Raw genomic sequence first — 24,577 nt, forward strand, 5'->3', positions numbered from 1 at the left:
GCTTCTCTTGTTGCGGAGCATGAGCTCTAGGGCACGTGGCTTTTAGTAGTGTGGCTCCCGGGCTTTCGAGCACAGGCTTTAGGTAGTTGTGGTGTATGGGCTTAGCTGCCCTGTGGCGTGTGGACTCTTCCCGGACCAGGGTTCGAACCCATGTCTCCTCCATTGGCGGGTGGATTCTTTACCACTGAGCCACCAGGGAAGCTCCTGTTTTTACTTTCTAATTACAAAAGTAGTTGATGCTCTCTGCAATAATATTAAAATAATATAGACTATAGAACATGAAAATATAAGTTCCTCCGTTTGAAAGATGATTGTTATTAGCAGTTTAGTAGCAGAGTGTTGATTTTTCTAATAAATTTCAAATGCATGCTGTGTATATATTACCAGTATTTTTTGTTTTCAAAATACCTTGAACTGTTTCTACCTCAGTTCATATAAATGTATACCATTTTTCAAGTTGCATCATGTTTGATTGTATAGGTATATTTATCTATCTTTCAGATGATAACTGAGTTATGTCCAATTTTTGTTATTACATACAGTGCTGAAATGAACTTCATTATGCTTGCGTTAAGTCTCTGTGTACTTACAGGACTGTTTCTGTGGAACAGATTCCTACAAGTGGAATTGCTTTGTCAAAAAAAATATGCATATTACTATGTTGACACATACTGCCAAATTGCTCTTCAGAATGACCATACCAGTGACACTCCTATTGACACTATACACATTGTGTCTTCATACACTCACCAATACTCGTTATTATTATATTTCAGTTTCTGCTAATTTTCTAGGTTTAAAAATGTATCTCACTTGGACTTGCACTTGTTTACTAGTGGAATAAAGAATCTTTCCGTATGTTTATGGTATGTTTATGTTTTTTCTTCTCTGACTTGCACATATATATATTTATGACCATGCCCACTTGCATGTTCTTTATTATCCTGTTTGATATGCAGGAGTCCTTAATATACTGTAGGTAGTTTTATATGTTGCAGAAATTTTCTCCTGATTTGTAACTTGTTTTATAATCTTGTTTATATTTTTTACAATGTACAACTTAAACTTTATAGAGTCAGATCTGTCTGTCTTTTTCTGTGTGGCCACTGGGTTTTCTTGTTACGCTTTCTTCATCTTGGTGTATACCAATTATTGTTCTTATTAATTGTTTAACTTGATTTCTCTGAAAAGAAAAGTTTGTGATTAGCGAGCGACGCTGTGAGCTACACAGGCCTCTGTTGGAATTTTGGCTGTAAAGAAAGAACCGCCACTTCTAACTGCTGCATATCTTCCAGAACTGCAGTCACTTAGAACAAAGATTTTTGAAAGGTTTGATGTTTTTGTGGACAATTTTTTGTGATATCACTATTGTCTGTGGCAGGAAAAATGAATCTTTAGCTGCCTAAGGAAAAAATCCAAATGTTTCTTAACTACCAGTAAACTCAGAAGTAAGCAGATGAAACAATGTAAAACCTCATTTGTAGTGAATGCTTATCTAGCAATAGTTGGGTTTTATTTTTTTTGCTCATGGACACAGCCCCCTCTAAAGTGAAGAAGAGAAAAATGAGAAACTGTTCTTAATTCTAGAGGGCAGTGGAAAACGTGGTTTTCATATGTGCAGCAAAAGCTTTAGAAGGTTGGAATTGCACAATGAGTGTAGGTTGAGCAATTGCTTAACGAGGCATCCACGTTGGGGGGTTGTCCTTTGCTCTTGTGCAATTAGGGAACTCCAGAGCTGCCTGAATAGGGGATTTCCTTTTATTTCTTACATGCCATTTTAAAATTTTACTTTTTCCCTCCTTTTCAGCATTCTTTTTATTTTATTTCTTCAAATTCTTACTTATTTGTGGTTTATTTTCCCTGGTATTTTGTTTCCTTTTTTTCCCTTTTGTTGTAGTTGTCTTTTGTTTTTTAGGGAAGAGATTAATTAGTCTGACATCCACATGTCACCACCTCTGTGACTGGGAGTAGAAGTGAACCTGGACCTGACTCTGCAGATGGTGGGGGAGGTTGGTTACTGATGGCTTAAGGTTTCTAGTTCAGCTTCTTCTCACAGTTGCCCTAGGCAGCTGATTCTGAGCGTTTGAAATACGGCGTACTGATCAGCCAGTGTTCCTTGACTGCTCAACACTAGAAATTCACAGACTTTGTAATGAGTTTTCAGAGGGTTTTGCCTGCTTTGCTTTTAATGGCGACTGACACCTCCCGATGATGATCAGCTGCAGACTTTACTAGAAAGTAAAGCCAGACTTTAAGCTTGAAAGCCTGGGAGCCAACCAATGAGAGCCAGAGCTCGACCGGACTTGTTTCTCTCTTGGCAAAAGAAAAGGCCTCATTTCCTCCCTTCTTCCCTTTAGCCTGCTCAGTCACACTCATGGTAGATGGTACTTAGCATGCTGCTTATTCTGATTCTCTTCCCCACCTTACCTTTGTCCTGGGAATTTTGGAATCTCTTCACTCTCCACTTTGCTCCGTTCCAGAGGAACAGGAGAGGTAGTGGGGTCAGAGTGCCAGAAAAGCAGAAGTTAAGTATGTGGATTTCATAGCCGCATGTATGAGTGTTTGTGGGGCAAGGAACTTCTAATGGAAAACATTTGTGTTGCATCGAAAACAGAGCAAGGCCTGGTTAGAGTCTGTCTGCTCTGTCAGTCTGTTCCCTACCAGCCCTAGTCATTGTTCTCCTGGGAGTCTCCGGCGTTTTGTGGTTTCTTCTGCTCTTGCCTAGTCCCCTAATCTTGCCAAAGTTTTGTGTCACGGGTGGCCCCATTCGCAGTTGGGAGTGAGACTGCAAGGGTGGTGACTAATGGCTTCGAAGGCCCGTAAGCCCACGTATTGGCTTGGAGACCCCTTTAGGGAGAACCTGACCGGAGGGAAGGGTCTCAGCGCAGACAGTAGGAGAAGCATGCTTAGACTCACACAGATGCCCTTTTAGTCCCTGCTTTTACTGCTAGCAAAGCACAAACCAGAAGAATGGAGACCAGAGGCAAAGACTGGCTGTTTGGGCTTGCCGTTTCATTTGTAAATACTTGGAAGGGATGCACCTGGGTGCCTCTGACAGGCTGATGTCAATCAGGTGGCCTGTGGAGCCCTTTTGGGAAATACAGAAAGGAAAGTGCTAATTCCCCCGAGGATAGTGTCAATCCAAGAGACAAGGGACCTGTAACTTGAGCTGTTTCTTTTTCCCCCCTCCAGACCCTCTGAAATTCACATTTGTTCATCTTTTTTTTTTTAAGAAAGAAAGAAAACAATAAGAAAGCATCAGCTCAGAGTTCTCTGGGTCCCCAAGAAGGCACTCCACCAATGTGGTTTTCCCATTTTCAGGTTTTTGGCTGGTGAATAAGATTGAGCAGAAATGCTCCTTCCCCTGATAACAATACATTCAGATGCAGGATCAGGAGCGTGTGGATTAAAACCAGACGGTGGATGATTAATATTTTTGCTTATAGAGGTAGACATGGCAGCTTCCTCCATTTAAATGAAAAGCCCTTTTCTCTGCATTTGTATGTGTGCATATGCTTACAGGCCTGTGCTTTTCGAAGGCAGGAGCAGAGAGTTTCTAGCTTAGCTGTTATTTCCAAGTACCGTTTCCTTCCTCTAACCTGAAGCACCCAAGAAGTACTAGAAGGAATAAGCTGTGAAGCAGAGGTGTGAAGATAAGCCACTAAAATGAAAGTGGAAATGTAGTCCCTTCTTCAAGCTAACTGCCTTCACAACTCTCCAGGTACCGCTGTAACTAACACACACCTTCATCCATTCGACTTTCTCACTCCCCATGGTCCTATGACCACCTTATAATGAGTATAATCTTTCTTTCAAAATATTGCACCTTTGAAGATGCTCTTAATTTCATTATTAGATCATCATGATATTAAAAAAACTTTATTATTACAGTTATGTTGTTGTTTAGTAACAGGTATACTTGTAAGATTTTTTAACTTCACTCACTGGCAACATGACAAAGATTTCTTGGAGAATTCTTGTAATTAGATCTTGGCAAGTGTTTGTTTACTATTTTAGAAAATAACGTTTTGGAATTTATTTTTATTTGAGTCTGTGCTCACTAACCCATTCAGGCTAAGAGGCTTCCAATTAACTTAAACCTCTGATTTTCCCCATGATTTTTAAACTTGCATACACTTTGCCCTTTGCAGAAACAGAGACCTCTGCCCAAATGAAACAGGAAATGAAAGGGGAGGAGGAAAACCAAGCTGGGACTTGGTATCTTTTAATCTGCATATGGAAGATTGCATTGTCTCTGTAACTGTGAAAAGTCTGGGGGACAAATGGTATAAAATTCCTTTTATTTCAACAGAAATATAGGTCTTTTTAAAAAAAACTTGTGGCCACACCATGCAGCATGTGGGATCTTAGTTCCCTGGTCGGGGATTGAACCTCTGCCCCCTGCCTTGGAAGCACAGAGTCTTAACCACTGGACCACCAGGGAAGTACCAGTATAGGTCTGTTTCAGAGTTGCCTCCATTTTCAAGGTGAAAGTGTCAACTCTGTCACAATCTAGCTATATTACATCCCCAGGTAAGCCCACTCACAGAATGGAGTGGAATTCCTCAAGTTCATCCCCTTCCCCAGAGACCAAGATTTGTTTGTTTACATACATGAAAATCCACTCTTTGTTACACAGTTTTGACAAACATACAGTCATGGAACCACCACTGCAATTAAGATACAGGATATTTTCATCACCCCTAAAATACTCCCTCATGCAATACTCCCAGTGCCTGGCACCCTCTCATGTTTTACTCTCCCTATGACTGCCTTTTCCAGAATGTCGTATTAAAAAAACCATAGAGTACCCATTTAACTTTGTGCTAAGTCGCTTCAGTCATATCCAACTCTTTGCAACCCTATGGACTGTAGCCTGCCAGGCTTCTCTGTCCATTGGATTCTCTAGGCAAGAATACTGGAGTGGGTTGCCATTTCCTCCTACAGGGGACCTTCCCAGGGATCAAACCCATGTCTGTTGTCTCCTGCGTTGGCAGGTGGATTCTTTACCATTTAGTGCCACTGAGAAAAGCAGGTTCTCCCATTTAACTTTAGGGTGTGCAATAATGTAAAAATCTTTTAATCGCATAAATGTCCATTTTATTCTGTTTCAAATAACCACCTAAAGATTTCTTTATTAATTTGAAATAATCCCTTTTAAAAATTTTACCCTGTTGGAAATAGTAGCTAGACTTCCTCTTTTTTGCTGTTGTTGGCATTAATTATTCTAATACTCTTATTAGCATCTCTAAGACCCATTGAGGGAAACAAAGACCACAAATGAAGCTTCCCAAACCAGATTTTCTTACTTGTTTTAAACAACAGAAGTTCTTAGGTTAGTTATTTTTTTCCACTTTTAATTTGATTTTTGTTTTATAGATGTCTATAAAACAGCTGGTTTGTTTTTTTTTTCTATTTTGTTCCATTGATCAATATTTCTGTCTTTGTGCCAGTACCATACTGTCTTGATAACTGTGGCTTTGTAGTAGAGCCTGAAGTCAGGTAGGTTGATTCCTCCAGTTCCATTCTTCTTTCTCAAGATAGCTTTGGCTATTCAAGGTTTTTTGTATTTCCATACAAATTGTGAAATTATTTGTTCTAGCTCTGTGAAGAATACCGTTGGTAGCTTGATAGGGATTAAAACAGCTGTTTATAATGAGAAAAAAAAATACAGTAATTAGCTTTTTGAATTGGCTTCAGTCACATAGAATAAAGCATTTGAGAGTCATCCATGTTGTCTCCTGTGTCACTAATTCATTTTTGTTGTTGTTGCAGAGTAGGATTCCATGGTATGGATATACCACAATTTGTTTATCTGTTTACCAACTGATGAGCATTTGTCTTGTCTGCAGCTTTTGGTAGCTGTGGATAGAATGACTGCAAACATTCATATATAGGTTTTTATGTGAACTTGGGTTTTCATTTCTCTTGAGTAAATACTTCGGAATGAATGGATGGGTCATTTGTTAAGTGTAGGTTTAAATTTGTTAGAAATTACCAGACTGTTTGCAGAGTGGCTGCACCGTTTTGTGTTCCCACCAGCCATGTACAAGAAGTCCAGTTTCCCCACATCCGTGCCAGCACCGGGTACTGCTGTTCTGTTTTGTTTTTAAAGTCATTCCAACAGGTATCCCATTGCAGTTTTAACTTGCGTTTCTCAAATAGCTAATGATGTTGAGCGTCTTTTCTTGTGCTTGGTAGAGTGTCTTCAGATCTTTTGCCTATATTTAAGTTGGAATGTTTGTTTTCTTACTGCGTTTCGAGAGGTTTTTATGTATTCTCATTGCAGGTCCTTTGTCAGATATATATGTTGCCCGTATGTTCTCTCAGCCTGTGGCTTGTCTCTTCACTTCAGAGACTTAAGGTTTTGACTGATTAAATGCTGAGTGTTAGAGGTTTCAGGCTCTCTTGGTAGAAGAAAGTAAGGAAATTGAGACCTTCGTCAGCAGAAAGATGTGAGGACCACCTCTTTTGAAGCTGTTTATTTAAAATACAAGAAGGGGGAAAGGAGTGCCCCAGGACTGAGTTGTGCAGACAGACGTCTGAAACTTTCATTAATTCCTTCTCCTCTCTCCTATCCCCACCTATGGTGTGGATTCTGGGCTCTTGGCTTCAATGGGGTTCTTCAGTTCCTCCCATCACTTCAGCCCCACTGAGGCCCCTCCAGCCCCGCAAACACCAACAGAACGCCCGAGAGGGCAGGCCAGCTTCTCCCCAGAGTCTATTCCAGACTTAAAGAGTTTTTGATAAGTAATCATTCCCAAGCCCTAAAGTGATAGCCTCCGAGGAGTCACCCACTTTGAAGAGCTTCTTTCATCTCCAGCTGGCCTCTTTTCCAAACAAGCATCGGCAGCGCCTAAGCAGGGCTCTGCCACTCAGGCTTCTGCCATGAGAAGCAAATTGGCAGCAACAGACCGCCCCCTGGGGCAGTGGAATTCGGTTCTCAGAACATACATTAAATGTGGATGAGATATTTATTTATCATGGGGCTCTTTCATGTTGCATGGAATTCCTTCCACAGGGCAGCCCGCTTAGGTATGGAGGAGAAAATATGTTCTGCCCCTTTGGACAAAAGTCAAGAAAGGGTTTGATGTGTAATCTTGTCCCTTTTTTAATTGCTGACATTCTTAAGGTGTTTTTCTGGGAATTCCCTGACAGTCAAGTGATTAGGACTCTACACTTCTACTGCAGGGAGTTCATCTCCTGGTCGAGGAACTCAGATCCCGCATGCCATGTGGCACAGTCAAAAAATACATTTTTGAAAAAGGTGTTTTTCTTAAACAGCATTGCCACTAGCCAGAGTTTCTTTATGCACATGAGATGGATCACTGATACTGCATGTGATGGCCAGAGGAGGCCTGCTTTAGTCTTAGAGGTCTGCCCATTTTTGCAGGATAATGCAGTCTGGTCAAGGCTCTCTGACCCCAGTAGGAGTGATGTGTACAGAGAAGAATTTCTGACCCTTTACTAATCTCAATTATTTGAATGCTTTTTTGTAAACAAAGCATCTTTTAGGAAAGCGCAAAACTTTTCCTGCTCATGTAGGTACAAATTTCCCACTTTCCTAAAGGACAGATAGATTCAATTAAAGATAAAACTGTAATGCGAAATAAAATGTTCGGGCTTTAAAAACAAAGGGAGGGGTTAAAAACAAGTCCTGCCATAAATCTGCAAGTATGGAATCTGAGGGAAATGATCCCATCTGGAAAACTCTACCAGCGGTGCCGTGGCTGGTTTGTGGAGCAGTGTGGATCGTGGAGTGAAAAAAGACCCCGCAGTCTTGAAGGATGACAGCCTCCTTAATTGATGTCCATTTCAGCTGGTGCTGTGCCAGCTTATGTTGGCCCCAGTCCAGCGTGCCTGTAATTTGGGAGCCAGGTGTGAAGCATTTTTGTTCCATCTTGTTCCCCAGCATCTGCAGAAGCCTCACGCACCTCACTTGAGGCAGCAGCACTCTGTAGGAAACAGATGTACAGGTAGAGGTGGAAGGAAGTGTCACAGCTGGGTTATGGATATTACAAAACAAAAAACACACCTCCTCCACACACAAGTGAGGTCTGGGCTTGGGAGATAGGGGAAAGAGTACTTCACAGCCTCAGAATAAGGTGTGACTCCCAAATATACTAATTACTCTGATACTCATTTGTGCTTTTTAAAGATGCGTCTTATTACTTTAAGGAAATGGTGCCCCACTCCAGTATTCTTGCCTGGAGAATCCCATGGACAGAGGAGCTTGGGGGCCTCAGTTCATGGGGTCACAAACAGTCGGACACAACTGAAGCGACTTAGCATGGCATTCATTCTCTTATTACTTTAGAGTTACATCCACTTCTTGTTGATAGAGATCTGTAGTGATTTGCCTTCTGGAAAATCCACTCAAGATTTAACTCTGGAAGCAGCAAGTGCTATATAAAAAACATCTCAAGATGGCCGTCGGAGTTGGTTTTGATCACTTCTATGCAATCAAGGAAACAACTCTCTGAAAGGTCAGCTGACCCCTTGAGAGGTAGGGACACAGCTATATTCCTTGGGGGATCCTAATGAACACGGTGAAGACATCTGTCCGAGGCATTCAAGTTGGAACCTCAAGAGCATGGCTGCATCTGGCCCAGGAAGATGATTTTCCCAGAATCCAACCTGTCTTCTTTCCAGCGCTCAGGCTAACCTGAACAGTAAAGAACAGGCAGTTCTGCCGTTCAGGGTTACAAAACATAAGCAGGATTCTCCCTGTAGAAACATTAGAGTCCTGTGGCTGTGTAACTTCAGCGCGAGAATTGGTGCTTTGCCACTGACTTGCATTTTGGTATAAGGCAAGTTTGAGCCTTCTAGAACTGAGAGTCAACTCTCTTTTCTGGGGGCCTAACCTGGAAGCAGACCACTGAAGTAGTACTTCGGTGTTCCTTCTTTTATCTCAGAATTCCACACAGATGGAGCCGAGGATCGTTTTTGGCCTTGAGAATCAGACCATGCAGTCAAGGAGTAACTGCCAGCCTGCCTAGGTTGTGTTTTGCTCTGAAGGGACCAGACTCACAGGGCAGCCTTTGGCTCACTGATCACTTTAATTGGTTCTTCCTTACGTTGTCAATACCAGAAGCTGGAAAATCCTTATACCAGACTTCTCAAGAGGGTGAGGAGCTAGGAAGGGTGGCTTTCTTCTAATTAGAATCTTACTTTTTAAAAGAGTCACATCCCATTTTTTTAAAAATGTAATTGTTAAAATATACATAGTATAAATTTTACTGTTTTTAAAGTTTACAGTTCTGTGGCATTAAATCCATTCACATTGTTTTTGCATCCATCACCATCCTCTGTCCCAGGACTTTTTCATCTTCCCCAACTGAAGCTCTGTATATTGAACACTGCTGCTAAGTCACTTCAGTTGTGTCCAACTCTGTGCGACCCCATAGATGGCAGCCCACCAGGCTCCCCCGTCCCTGGGATTCTCCAGGCAAGAACACTGGAGTGGGTTGCCATTTCCTTCCCCAATGCATGAAAGTGAAAAGTGAAAGTGAAGTCGCTCAGTCATGTCCGACTCTCACGACCCCATGGACTGCAGCCCACCAGGTTGCTCCATCCATGGGAATTTCCAAGCAAAAGTACTGGAGTGGGGTGCCATTGCCTTCTCTGATACTGAACACTAAAACTTCCCATTTCCCCCTCCTTCCAGCCTCTGGCAACTGCCAGTTTCCTTTCTGTCTCTGATTTCGACTACTCTCTGAGCCTCATGTAAAGTGTTACCATACAGTATTTGTGTTTTTGAGACTGGCTTATTTTACTTAGCATAACGTCTTCAAGGTTCATCCTGTTGCAGCCCATGTCAAAATTTACTTATTTTTAAAGGCTGAATAATATTCCATTGCATATATACACTACATGTCGTTTATCCAGTCACCCGTGGATAGACGCTTGAGTCACTTCCATCTACCTTTTGGCTGCTGTAAATAAATGCTGGATAACACAAATATCTATTCAAGTCCGTGCTTTAACTTCTTTTGGGTATATACCCAAAAGTGGAATCACTGGCTTCCACTTGTTTAATAGTCATCTTGTTTAATTTTTTGAGGAATGGCCTATGCACAAGGCTTCTAATTTTTCCACATCTTTGACGCTTGTTATTTTCTATTTACTTGAAGGTAGCCATCCTAGTGGATGTGAAGGGATAACTCATTGTGGTTTTAATTTGCTTTTCCACACTGAGCAGTGATGTTGAGCATCTTTTCACATACTTATTTACTGTATGCATTTAAAGAACATAGTTTCTGCTTTCTCACTTGATTAGCCTTGGGATGCCTGAGCATTAACTTTTTCTCTTTGAGGCAAAGGCAGGCAGGATGGAATAAAGAAAGGGTCATGGAAATTCCCTGGTTAGGACTTGGCACTTTCACTGCTGTGGCCCAGGTTCAATCCCTGGTTGAGAAACTAAGATCCCACAATTCAAAAGGTCAAAAAAAAAAAAAAAGAGAAAGAGTCAGTGTGGGCTCTGATTCTAACTCTGCCACAGGCTGGTTGTATTGCCTTGGACAGTTTATATAACCTCTCTGGGCATCTGTTTCATTTTCACTAAAACTAGGAAACCTACAACTGCTCTATCCAACTCGAGCTTTTGTGAGGATAAAAGATCAGGTTTGTGAAAGAACTTTGTAAAGATTTTGTAAAAGTGGAGAAATGCATATTCAAATAGTTTGCCTGTTTTAAAAATTGGATCATTTGTCTTTTCTTGAGTTGTAGAAGTTCATTAAATGTTCTGGATAAAAGTCCATTATTGGATATGTAATTTGCAAATATTTTCTCCCATTCTGTGAGTTGACTGTCATTTCATTTTCTTGAAATTTTTAATTTTGATGAAATTCAGTTCATCTATTTTTTTTTCTTTTGTTATTTGTACATTGGTATTGTAAAAGATTTGGTGAGGGGAGGGGAGCCGTGCCGTGAGGCATATGGGATCTTAGTTCTCTGTCCAGGGATTGAACCTGTGCCCATACATTGGAAGCATGGAGTCCTAAGCAGTGGGCTGTGGGGGAATTCCCATAAAAACATTTTTAAACAATAAAAACTGGGAAGTTTTATCACCGAAACACCCTAATAAAGGAAGTTCCTTCTACAAGTACATACTTTAGAAAACTATCCCAGATACAAGAAGGATTGGTTTGCCATGATAGTAATTATAAAATTAGATCAGATTACAAAAGGAACATGGGATTGGGAGGCCCCTTAGAACTGACATCACAGTCAGTCTTCTACCTAATTAAGAAATTGTCTCCCAGGGTCCTCATAGCTTCTGCTTCAGATACTTCCCAGAGTTTACTGTGTCATGAGACAGTCACTATTAAAAAGTTCTCTCTCAAACTGAACACAGTCTGCCTTTCCATAACTCCCACTTACTGGTTTTAGACTCTGAGAATCATAGAGCCTTTTTTTTTCTTATATCTGACACATCTTAATATTCTTAAATTTTTCCTTAAATTTTCTTTTCTCTCAGGTAAACATTTCACTAGTGCAATCAAGTAGATTATTAACCAGCATGATCGAATAGAATTTCTTCTGATGATGGTGCAGAAAAATTTATTTCCTTACCATCCTATACAGTAGCTGCTAGCCATGTGTGACTATTGACTATTTGAAATGTGACCGAGAAACAGACAATTTAATTTTAGTTAAACTGAAATAGCTACATGTGACCAGTGGCTCCTATAGTAGACACTCCAAGCCCAGGTCATTCTTCCTGGGCAGATGCCTCTATATCCCTAGTTGTCAAATTGTGTTGCTAGACCAGCATTGTGAGCTGCACCTGGGAACAGGTTTGGTAGGTAATGTTTAGGTCTTCCTCCAGACCTGTGAATCAGAAACTTTGAGGGTAGAGCCCAGCAATCCATAGTAACCAGCTCTTCTGGTGATTCTAATGCACTAACAAGTTCTACTTCCCAAGGTTCCTATTAAAAAAAAGCAGTGCTCAGACATGGTCTGACCTGCAGTGATTCTACCTGAAGAAAGTTTCAGTGGCTTAAAAATAAAGTTTGAATACTACAACGTAGATACCACATTGACTGTTTGTCATAAAATAAATAATACATGGTCATGAAGAATTTTTAAAAATAAAGTACCAGCTGCCGTTCAGAAGAAAAAGAGTTAATGAGAACTTTCTCCTGAATCTCACACATAGTCTTACAGTGCTGGAATTAGAACCGTGGGTTGGATTTGATTCTCGGCCTGATATGCTTTCCAATCTATCAGGCTGTTTCATGAAATAGACCCCACTATTTGTTTGGTTCAGTGTCTCCCAGAAGAGAAAAACCTAGATCTTTGGCGTGTATTTCACCCTACCCCCTTTGGGGGGCGTTCCTGCCTGATTCTTCAGTCACTTCCCCACTGGTTGGGTGCTTCTTGGAGAAGGCAGTGGCACCCCACTCCAGTACTCCTGCCTGGAAAATCCCATGGACAGAGGAGCCTGGTAGGCTGCAGTCCAAGGTGTCGCTGAGGGTCGGACACGACTGAGCGACTTCACTTTCACTTTTCACTTTCATGCATTGGAGAAGGAAATGGCAACCCACTCCAGTGTTCTTGCCTGGAGAATCCCAGGGATGGGAGAGCCTGGTGGGCTGCCATCTGTGGGGTCACAGAGTCGGACACGACTGAAGTGACTTAGCAGCAGCAGCATAGTCACACCGGATACCCTGGGAAGATCTCCCCTTTTTAGGGTTTAACATACTTCACCTATAAAATTATCTTGCTTTAATATTATTTTTGTCCTCTTAAGCTTGCAATCTAGAAGAGGAGCTGGCTTGTTTTGTTGCTGGCCTTGAGCCAGATGTCATAACTTTAGGCAGTGCCACGCTACATATCTCCAGCAGTTTGAAATGGAGAACGGAGTTAGAGATAAGATCAGCAGCTTTAGGTGATGGCATTGTTTCAAATAAACCATGCATGACCCAAAGCTTCCACTTCAAATGGGGAATGAAATTGCTTCATCCTTTGACAGCTTGCTCCGTGAAAGAAATTTATCTTCACTTAATTGCTTTAGATCCCAAGAGGCTACATACAGTAATTTCTAGAAGATAATTATATCAAAATTTTAAAATATGTGACTGTGAACGTGAATAAGCAACTGCAGTGGACAGGAAGGGACCAAAGGTCCTGCTAAACTTGCTGGTAGATTTCTGTTCTCATTCCTGGATTCCCCTTGGGTCCTAGACCACTTACTCTCTGAATCTGCTGATGGAGAGGCTGTCCTCCACAGATAGTCCTGTGCTGTCAGGGTTAAACCTTGTCTACTCCTCACTGTAGCTGGGTAGCATTTTGCTCAAACTCCTCCCGAAGCTGGGAGGGATCAGGCTGGCTGGCTGACTTCCGGCTGCATGTCTTCAACTAGTCCGGCTGGGCACAGTCTGTCTACACTGTGGGCCAGAGCCACTGGGGGTTCCGGTCAGTGGCAGCTGAAACCAGCAAACTTGTTGATTTTAAAACATGACTATTTAGATGTAAGAGATAAACTTCCTGTAGATGGGGACAGGCTCCTTAATCTAGGCATGTTTGAATTTCCAAGCCTCCTTTTCCTGGCCTTTCTATTTGAGTCTAAAGCATCCACTCTGGCATTTTCACTAATCTCAACTATCTGCCCTTACCCCACTTTTTTTCTCTCATTTCTGAAATTCCAGCCTTTTTTCCCCCACCTCTTATGAAATAATTATGTTTCCATGTTGTGATATAACAGCCCTCAGAAAGATTGGGGGTACTTTCTGAATGTGGACACAGTTGTCTTGGGTCATCTCTCACCTCTTTCTGCCTGCATCTACCTTTAAGACTGCACACCGGGACTTCCCTTGTGGTCTAGTGGTTAAGAATGTGCCTTTCAGAGCAGGAGATGGGGGTTCCATCCCTGGTAGGGGGACTAAGATCCCACATGCCACGGGCCGACTAAGCCTGCACACCGCAACTACTGAGCCCACACATTGCAACTAAGACCCAACACAACCAAAAATAAATAAATATTTTTTCTTTTAAAAATAAAAAAAGACTACACACTGAACTCCTTGAAATCACTCTCTTCTGGACATCCCCCAGGTGTCTTGTGTAGTGCTGAGGATTTCACGGGGGCTTGATAAATAACTTCTGTAGTGAGTAAGAGCCAGTGGGCCATAGCTGGATGACACAGTTACGGGCACTCCTGCTGTAGAGACAAGAGAACTGACTTGGAGGTCTAGGAAGGGGACTTTCAGATTCTGTACTGAAATCAGTGAATACCTGAGCCAATGTAAGAGGGAAGGAGCTGCTGAAATCAAGGTGGTTCAACTCAAGCAAGAATCCGCAGAAATAGAAATTCCCACCTCCCATCAAGCTCTGCCCAGGCCAGTCCTGGTGGAGCATTCTGCTCCCTGGGGTCATTCTCCAGGTGTCCTTAGTCCCTTCTTCTCATTTAATCAAGGTCACCGGTACTCCTCAGGTCAGTCCGAGGGGAGTGTTGCCTTTCCTTTTAAACTCCTCCCCGAGAAACCTGACAGCTACAGTGAGTAAGCCAATTTGCATTTGAAAAAAAGGTCACACTGGTTTGCCTCTGAGGGAAATCTGCAGCGAGTACTGTCACATCCTTTCTTGGATTCACATCAAGGAGTTTGAAGAAATTACACTTTTTTTGCCACATCTAAAACATGAGCACCTGAGCAGCAAGCTGGAGGGGTCATCAGGGTCAGGGTGTTTGTTCTAACGTGTGTTTTTTGAGCTAGAAAAACATCTGTCTGGTACCCTCTGCTTCTAGAGCTTTTTCTCTGCCCTGTCTATCCGCCTGGTCGTAGAAACCCTAAAAGAAGTTGCCTATTCCTCAGCTGAGATTCATAGATCATAGTTAGAAATGTCTAGGGCTGTCCACACAGATGGAGCAAGCCAGTAGATTGTTGATCCCTTAGTCCTTTATGGGATTGGGTTAGCATTGTGGAAAAAGTATTCCGTCCTTCTCTGAGTTAAATCACCTGTGGTATTATTTTAACCAACCTCCCATCCCCATCATGAAGACACTAATTCTTCAAGTTGACAGATTGCTTATTTTGACAGCTTTATTTGCTGTACCATGCCTTCTGTGGTCAGCAATCTTGCTTCAGGCCATTTCTTTTAGTTTGCTCTTCTCCCCGGAGCAAAATTTGCCTGTTTCTCCTCCTGTTTTATTTAATTAAAAAGGACATGCTAGACTTAGATTGGATACATAAGAACTTATCAAGAAGGATAATTGAACTTCAGATGTCTTTAGACCAAAAAAAAGCCAAAAAGAGGGTCTAGGCTTTGGGGGGAATTAATCATCTCTGGAACTTTTTTTTTTTTTTCTTGATAGATTCCATGGGTCTGGTTATTCTGGTGTATTCAGTAAACTTTTGCCCTAAGGATGTCTGTCTCACTGAGGACTGTGTTTGTATGTATTTTGAACAAATCGGTGTATTTTTCTAGAAAAAAGATAATTGACCCAAATCCCAAATAGGGAAATGGGTACTCCCCAAGAATTTACTGGCTGTCAGGAGTAGGCTAAGAGAAAGCATTTTCACATAGGCATTGAGAAGAAATGGGATAGATCAAATAAAAATGAGGAAAAGATACTCAATTTGCTTTTCTTTCCTAGAGCTCACTCCATAGGTGGCACTGTCCAATAACAGGGGTCACTAGCTATGTGTATCTATTTTAATTAATTAAAATTGTTAAAATTTAAGTTTAAACTTCAGTTCTTCAGTCATACTAGCCATCTTTCAAGTGGTTAATAACCCGCATGTAACTAATGGCTACCGTGTCGTCAAAAGTAGCTTTGGAAATTTTCCATCATTGCTGGAAGTTTTGTTGGACAGCTCTGCTATGTGGTAAAATCAAGAGGTATGACTTGGTTATTAAGATTGGGGGGTAATGACAGGAAGGATGTAGAAAGGGAGATACTAGGATTTGAAGGGCAGAAGTCATCTAATTAGAAATGAATCAGAATCAGAGATTGTGGACTCCAAAGAGTGGAAAATTACAAGATTCCTGTCAAGATAATTTAGTAATGTTCAGTCACTAAGTTGTGTCTGACTCTTTGCAACCCTATGGACTGTAGCCTGCCAGGCTCCTCTGTCCGTCGGATTTCCCAGGCAAGAATACTGCATGGGTTGCCATTTCTTCCTCCAGGGGATCTTCTCCACCTGGAGATCAAACCTGAGTCTCCTGCACTGGCAGGTGGATTCTTCACCACTGAGCCACCCAGGAAGCCCCAGTAATATATTTAGCAGGATTCACAATACGAGGTATTAGCTTACCAAAGAGGTCAATTTTCACCGTCTTCTGAAAGAAATTTCCTACTCTCATAAGCACAATGTCTTTTCTTAGATTCTTTTTTTAATCCTTTTCTTAGTCTTTATTTTGGCTCATACCCCCCTACCCATCATTATCACCTGCTTTTCCTTTTTTGAATGCCTCTCCCATTTTCATTGATAAAAAAATCAGTATTCTGCATAGCACTGTTGGGATGTGTTGTTTCACTTGATTTTCACAACTCTATGAGGTATTGCCCACATTTTACAGGCGAGAAAACACAGATGTAAAGAGCCTAGTTTATCTGAGATCATATAGTAATAATAGTCCAGAATCCAGATATATCATTGAGTATTGAGTGAATATGAACCACCAGACACAGAGGCATAACCACATAAGGTTTTATTCTCTCGTATCACAGTCCAGAAATAGGCAGTCCAGGGCTAATGTGGGTGCTCCACCACGTGGGCAGGTGCATGACCTCTTCCAGCTCACGACTACAACATCGCAGGATGTGGCCCCATCCCAGGATGGCTGCTTAGAGCATCAGTAGGCAGCATCACAGGGGACGAGGACAGACTGGGTCCTCCTCACACTTTTAAAGAGACTTCCTCAAGATTTTACATGAAACCTCTACTTAGTCACATGGCTACCCTAGCTGCAGAGAAGGCTGGCAGTGTAGTCTCCTGGTTGGCTAGAAATGTACCCAGCCAAAAATCAAAGTTCTTTTACTAAAGAAGAGGAGGAGACTGCAACTTCCCTGGTTCAGGCATTAAGACTACAGGTTTCCACCGCAGGGGGTGCAGGTTTGATCCCTGGTAAAGGAACTAGGATCCTGTGTGCCATGAGAGCAGCCAAAAAGAAAGAGGGAGAGTCTGGGTGTTGGGAGGTAACCGGCAGCCTCTCCTTCGGCAGCAGTTTGCTTTTGTGGTCTAGTGCTTTCCCTCTGTTTCACGTTGTCTCTGCTTCATTAGCTAATGGTTTAGTCATCCAGGCCTCCAGGGCTCCAGTTTTTCCAAAGAATTAAAACATAAGCTCTCTCGCTCACTCGAGCGTGCGCGCGCGCGCGCGCTCTCTCTCTCTCCCCCAGTTGAATAATTACACTAAAAGCTACTGTTAATTGAGGACTTGTTATGTCTTAGTTATTATTATTCTAAGAGCTTTACATGTATTCAAACATTTATCCTCACAACAACCCTTAGTGGTAGGTACCGATTAGCCTCCATTTTATATTTAGGGAAACCCAAGTGCAGAACCATTAAATGACCTGCCTAAGGTAACACAGGTAGTAAATAGAGTCAGAATTCAAGCCCAAGAAGTCAGGCCCCAGAGCCCGTCCTCTGAACCACTGCTACTCGACACAGCCTCTTGGGGAGGTGCTGTAATTGCCTAATCCTTCATCACACTGCAGACATGCCTTTCCGCTCCTTGGGATTATTCATAAACTGTGTTCAAAGCAGTATGTTTGTTGTGTTGTCTTGCTTTTCCATTCCCTCTTCCCTGTTTTCTGTTCTTTTTCCAAACCTGAGGCTGAGAAAAGAGATTGTGATATGCTTTAGGTTTTAGAAAGTTCATCTCCCTAAACTGTTGGAACTTGCAAGAGAAGATTTGCTAGGTAATTAATTAGGTGTCTGTAGAGAATCCAGAGGTTCAAAGTTTCTTTATCTTGTTAACAGAAATTTTGTCTCCAAATATATTTAAAATTTTCTCTTCTCTCCCACTCCCCAGCTTCAGTGGTGTAGTCCCAGCTGTGGCTGGTGAGGGTACCACTCATTTATCATTGTGTCTCCCCCGTGTGTGCCCCACGGAGACTGGCTGTTGAATATACGGTCAGTAGATAGCCTGGGCTTCTCTGCAGGGTCTGACATTTCCACTTCCTCTGGCAGGCGTGATGTGTGTCACTCTCCTAATACTACATACTCATTCAGAGACAGTCCCTTACTTCATGGACCTAATGTTCTAATTGAAGGGAGACAGGCAGTTTAAAAAAAAGTAAATAAGTGAAATAAATTCAGCTCTCTGCCCAGTTGTTTTGTTTTTTCTTAAAGCAATGATCCTTACATTAAAAATACAATAGTTAGCAAACACCTGGGTACATTCCACCCAGCTTTAAAAGAAATAATACATCATAGATAACAGTGGGAACTCCTTCTGTATCCTGATGGATCCCATTTCTCTTTTTCCTTTCCTAAAGGTAATCACTATCCTGAATTCATTATATCTGTGTATGTTCTTAATGCGTATATATCCATCAACAGCATAGGATTATTTTGCACATATAGACACATGGCACACTATGGCCACCATCCGCTGTGCTTTCTTAACACTACAGCGTTTAGATTTACTTATTTATGATGCGTGTTTCTTTCGCTGTAATTAATAATCTAATATGAATATACCATAATTCGTTCATCTCTTTTCTTACACATGTACAATTTTTTACCACTACTAACATCACTGCAGTCTCTTTTTCCTAATGTGTGAGTTTCTCTAAGAAATATATTGGAAACAGAATTGCTGCGTTGTAAGGTGTGCTCACCTTCAGCCTTGCTGGCTGCTGCCATACTGCTTTTTAAGCGATCACACCAGTTTACACCCCCTATGAAGGTAAGTGAGTTCAAACTTTTCCACATTCTCATCAATACTAGGCAGTTCCAAACTTTTTAATTGTTACCAAGTTGATGGGTTTTAAGTGTCTTGTTTCAGGTTTCATTTTCTTTGTCACTAGAGGGGTTAAACGTTTCTTCATATGTTTATTAGCCATTTGAATCCCATGTTCACATTTCTGCCCACTTTCTCTCCTTATTCTGATTGGTTCATATAGATGTGGGGGTCTGGATATGAATTTTCTGTCCACTGTGTGTATTGGAAATCTCCATAAAACCCTTGTACAGCTTTCATGGCTGTTTTAATGTTGTATTTTCTAGTTGATTATTAATGGTATAAATATGAGTGCTGTTCTTTTCTATTGCTATATCTGCCAACCCTAGTATTATGAGTTCTAATAATAGATGACAGAATAACAGAAATTCTTAGTTTTTTCTGACTTAAATAGCAGTGCTTCTAAACATGTATTATTACATCTGCTATTTGCCATAGATTTCTGATAAATATCTTTCATCAGTTTAAGTATGTTCCCTTCTATTCCTGGTTTGCTGAGGTTGTTTTTCATCATAAATAAATGAGTTAAATTCTGGTAAGTATTTTCCTTCATTTGTTGATGATCATGTGGTCTGTCTTTTTTGAGCTGTTAGAATGGGGATCTACATTAATACATTTCTGATGGAGAACTGTCATTTCCTTACTAAAATAGTTCAATGTGTTCTTATTCTTACTATCTCATCCCCCAAATGAACATATTCTAGACTAGTTTCATGGGAGATAAATCTTATTTTGATTTATCATTGAATCTGAAGATAACTTTGGGTAGTACTATCATCTTAACAATATTAAGCTTTCCAGCCTATGAACATGGGATATCTTTCTATTTATTAGAACTAAATTTTTACTTGTATTTAATTTTAATTGAAATAGCCACATGTGGCTAATGACTATTGTATTAGCACAGCCCTAGAGAATCACCTTCAGATTTTTTTAAATTAATTTTTATTGGCGTGTAGTTGGGTCACAGCGTTGTGTTAGTCTCTGCTGTACAGCAGAGTGAATCACTTACACATACACATACATCTGGTCTTTTTTAGATTCTTTTCCCAGATTTTCTTTCTAAAACATTGGACAGTGGTGACACCTGCAGAGCCTTGTAGTACCTGAATCATCTCACGGCTCAAGGTGGCTGCACATATGAAAAGCATGGTTAGATAGGCCTGCCTCCAGGAGGCATAAGTCTCCCCCCATCCCCAGCCCCACCCGAGATAGGAGACAGCCGCAAGTCACGCTGCATCCTGTCTCCTCTGTTTTCCTTTTGGAAGTGTCTGGTTTGCTCCAGAACTAAAAAGAACGTACAACTTTTTAAAAATTAGCAAAAGACAAACTGCCTCTGGCAGAAATGGAACTCCTTCTGCCTCTTCTTATTTTCATATAAACAGAAACTGTGGTACCCAAAGTGGATCAAATGCTTTAAAATAAATTTCCTTTCTAAATGAAAATAGTGATTATTTTAAAGCATTTATACCTTGTTCATCTCTCTGATGCTGTTCTTGGGAGCAACAAACAGCAGCAAGGGCCTTCAGGTGCCAATAACTATTGTGCTTCCAGTTCCATTTTCCTTGAGGGTCAAGAGTCCAAGAGATCCCTGCACATTAGAAACAAAAAACAAATAACACTAGAATTAACTAATCAGTCAATTAGGTAATTAGTTAAACAAACTAGAGAACCCCCTTTCCAAGTGCATTCTCTATTTCCTGCCAGGGAGGAAGTAATGTTAGGAGGCAACAGAGCTGTGTCCTTAGTACACTCCACAGTGGGCTTCCTGCTCCCCTGCTGAGCATCTCTCCAAAGACTTCCTAGGGAGATCTGCAGATCCTCTGGGAGTAAACAGGAGAACTCAGTAAATAACACTGGGGATCTTAGAGCTTAGAGGCTATCACACACTTTTCTGGAATTAGGTCCCTTTGGCCTTGGACAGCCAGGAGTAGGTGTCTTTGTATAAACATTTTATTACAACTGTCTTGCAGAGGACCCCTCCAGTCAGCTTCTGGAGCAGAAATGGGACCTGTTTGTCCTAGCCTGCCCATAACCACTCTCCATCAGGCTCTCCTGAAAAGAGGCTGGAACATCGCCTGTGTGTTCAGAATTGGTCTAGCTCAGCAGCAACCCAGTTCTCTATGCTTTCTCTACCTTTCTGCCCTCTAGCCTACACCCTACCCTCCTTGTCATCTCTCACCTTGTAAACGGATAACTTCTTTATTGTAGCATTTGGTTTTCCCACACTAGCATTGATCTATCACCACTCTACCCAAATTCCTGTGCTAGCCACTTGGGTGTTCTGGTGTCAGAACTCAGTAGTGTCCCAACTGTCCCACCCAGCTTCCTCAGCTCTCCTCTTTCTCTCCTGGGCTGTTGTGCTGGAATGATATTCCTCTTGGATTTCAGTGTGTGCAGTCTTCTTGGGTGGAGCCTTGAGCTGTTCACAGGAGTGCTGGTAATGTCTGGCCGTCAGTGCTGCCAAAGGCAAAAAGCTGGCCTCTTCTCAGTTTAAAGCACATAGTTGGATTGCTGGGGCAGTGTTAGATGGAGGGTGGGGTGAGCAAATACCACTCTCTTCCTACTGTGTTTTCAGGAAATGATTATAAAACAGCTATAAGTGCGATTGAAGCCTACAGAATGGATTGGCAACCTCCCCCAACCCTCCAAAAAAGAAAAAACACACACACACTGTCTCCCTCTCTCTCTTTCTCTCTCTCTGTCTCTCTCTCCCCGCTTTCCCCTCTACTCCTCGACTCCTCCATTAGGCTTCATCCCAGATCCACACCCTCATTGTTCTGCTGGACTTAACTTGGTACTCTTTCAGAGCAAAGAACCTTTGTTAAAATATCTCCGTTCTCTTCCCTGGGAAAGAACTCGAGCATAATCTGCTGAACAAGGGCTGAACTTTCCCTTTAGGCAAACTGTGGGTTCCACTTCCCTGTCCTCTCCGCTCCCAAGAGCAGTGTGGGCAGATGCCTGTGTAGATGGAGGAGTAACCAGTGCCAAGACTTAATCCCTCAGTTAGGGAGTAGGGTTTTCAGAACTGGTAGTCAAATTGTTGGCAGAGACAGTTGTCAGTGAACAGCATCTCTGTGCCATCAGCACACCTCCATTCCTTTCTTCTAGCTGCCCAGTTCCCCGTACAGCCCTCTCTCCCCGTTCCTCTGTAAGGTCTAAGCCACATGGCTCTTACGAATCTTGTCTGGAGTCTTCTAAAGTGGCAGGTTTGGCTATGCAGAGTGCGGCATCCCAGAGTCTGCCCCTCCTCTCTCGGCAGCTGTTTACCACTGACCGAGGTGGCGACTGAGCCTGTGTGTGTGGCCAGAGTCAGTGATGAGCCTCCCACCCAGGCCTGGGGAAGCCCTCCGCCAGTGTGGTTCCTGTGGCAGCAGCCAGCACGCCAGAGCTCCTCATACCTTCGGGGCTGTGGTGTAACAGCCAGCTTCATGCGGTGGCATTGTTTAGTGCTGGTTGACTTGACTTCTCGGTCCCCACCCTCTGTGTTTCAAGGCGTCTGGCCGTGGCCCAGGAGAGAAGAAGCTGGCACTTGCAGAGTGGCTTCCTGCTGCCTCTCTTGTAGTAGGAGCCAGGACCACCTTCCATCCCTGCCTTCCTACCCGTGTGGCAGAGGCAAAGGGCCCCTCTGTGCTCAGCCTCCCGTTGTGGGGTTTCAAGTTGCCTAAGATCAGGACGCGGCTATCTGCCAGGTTATCTGCCCAGATAAACATTTATTGTTTACAGGGAGGTGTTTCAGCTGCTCTGGCGGATCCCAGTGGTGAGATCTTCTAGTTTCTTGAGGTTTGAAGCCAGTGTGTGGGGCTGACGTCCAGACAGAGAACTGCTGGAGCTGGCGAGGTTCTCTGTGACCGGCCACTCTGACATTGTTCAGCCACGGCCCCCTCCCCATAGGGTGCCAGAGCCAAATTCATAGCTCTCAGTTCCCAGCCCTGCCTTCTGGGTATTGAGACTGCCTCTACTTTTTCAACATTTCTAGCCTTTCAAATTTGAAGATTTGTATCAGAGCAAATGTTATGACATAAGCAGCTGAAGGCTACTTCTAGGTGGCAAAACCAACATTCTGACCTGTTTTCCTTAATAGCTACTGAGACAGCCATTTAGTGAAGGCAGCAAGGATAAAGATAGGTGTTTTGTTTTTTTTTAATGCAAACATTCATGTCCACTGCACCCAAATATACATTGCCTTTTTATTTTCTAGTGATAGATAGAATTGGTTTTCGGTGTTTTATTATATTGCACGGTTGGAAGGTACTTGCGCTCACTTATCCTCCACATCTGGATTCTGTCACTCGTCTTATAATGTTGCTTTGTCATCCATCTGTCCATCCATCTCTCCATCTATCATGTTTCTTTTTGATCTGTGTCATCAATGTATTTCCCCTAAGTCCTTCAGCATGAACCTATGTCATTAAGAGTTCAGTATTTATGGTTTTCTCTTTTGAGATAAAATTTACGTACAGTGATATGGACAAATATTGAGTGTACTTTTGCTAGGTTTTGACAAATGCACATACTTCTGTAACCCAAAGTCTTTCAAAATTTGAAGTCTTTTTATTATGCTCCCTTAGCTCCACCATTACCCCCAGAGGCAGTTCTTTGTCCTGACCTTTTTTTTTCCCCATGATAGATGAGATGTGCTCTTTCCAGAACTTCATAAGAATGGCATATAGTTTTTTTAATAAGGCTTCTTTCATTTAGTAGAAAGCTTTGAGATTGCTTTATGTTGTCATACTTCTCAGCAGTTCATTCCATTTTGTTTCTGAGTAGTTTTCCATTTTATGAATATATCACAGTTTATCTCTTCTCTGATGGATGGACAGATGGCTGTTTGTCCACCTTTTTGTGGACATGTGTTTTCTTTTGAATAAATGCCTAGGATTGGAATTGCTGAGTTACAGAGTAGATGTGTGCATTTTATTGGAGATGGTTAGACCCTTTTCCAGAGGTGATTGCAGCATATTCCATTCACATCCTCATTTGGAGGAGAGGGGCAGTATATCAGTGTGGCTTTTAATTTGCATTTTCCTGCTTACTAATATAGAATTTACATGCTTTTTTCACATCCTTACTGGCCACCTATATATCTTCTTCATCAAGGATCTGTTTTAGATTTCTTGCCCATTTTCTTTAATTGTGTTGTTTGTTTTCTTGTTGGGTTACAAATTTCTTTATGTATTCTGGATACAAGTACTTTGTCGATATATATGTTTTGTGACTGTTTTCACTCAGTCCATGGCTTGCCTGTTTATTTTCTTAACAGTGTCTTGCTGAACAGAAGTTTTTAATTTTGATGTAGTCTAATTTATCATGTTTTTCCTTTATGGCTGTTATTTTATGAGAACTTGAAAACCCAAGTCATATACACTCTCTCCCCCACCACCCCTCCCTACATCAGTTTCTTCTGTTATTAACATTTTGTATTAGTGTAGCTCATTTGTTGCAGCTGATGAGCAGATAAACTGGTACATTATTATTAGCAAAAGTCCATAGTTTAGGGTTCACTCTTTGTGTTGTGCAGTCTTGGGTTTTGACAAATGTATAATGACGTGTATCCACCATTATCGTATGACACGGAATAGTCTCACCCTACCCTAAAAATACCCTGTGCTCCACCTGTTCATCCCTCCCTCCATCACCTCTAGCCCCTGGCAACCACTGG

The 24,577-nt window shown here is 41.9% G+C and overlaps 1 protein-coding gene and 1 long non-coding RNA gene across 13 annotated transcripts in view; one reads left to right on the forward strand and one right to left on the reverse strand.

Moving 5' to 3' along the window:
* Positions 1-24,577, forward strand: part of SMG6 (SMG6 nonsense mediated mRNA decay factor) — a 201,507-nt gene that overhangs the window by 120,489 nt on the left and 56,441 nt on the right. The gene's annotated exons all lie outside the window — the stretch shown is intronic.
* Positions 17,479-22,514, reverse strand: LOC129649481 (uncharacterized). Its single transcript, XR_008713120.1, has 3 exons — positions 22,317-22,514; positions 20,387-20,506; positions 17,479-17,784 (listed from the first exon to the last, which is right to left on the reverse strand). It is a non-coding gene; the product is annotated as an uncharacterized LOC129649481 (long non-coding RNA).

This window comes from Bubalus kerabau, chromosome 4 (genome assembly GCF_029407905.1).
Source record: "Bubalus kerabau isolate K-KA32 ecotype Philippines breed swamp buffalo chromosome 4, PCC_UOA_SB_1v2, whole genome shotgun sequence".
NCBI classification, from domain to species: Eukaryota; Metazoa; Chordata; class Mammalia; order Artiodactyla; family Bovidae; genus Bubalus; species Bubalus kerabau.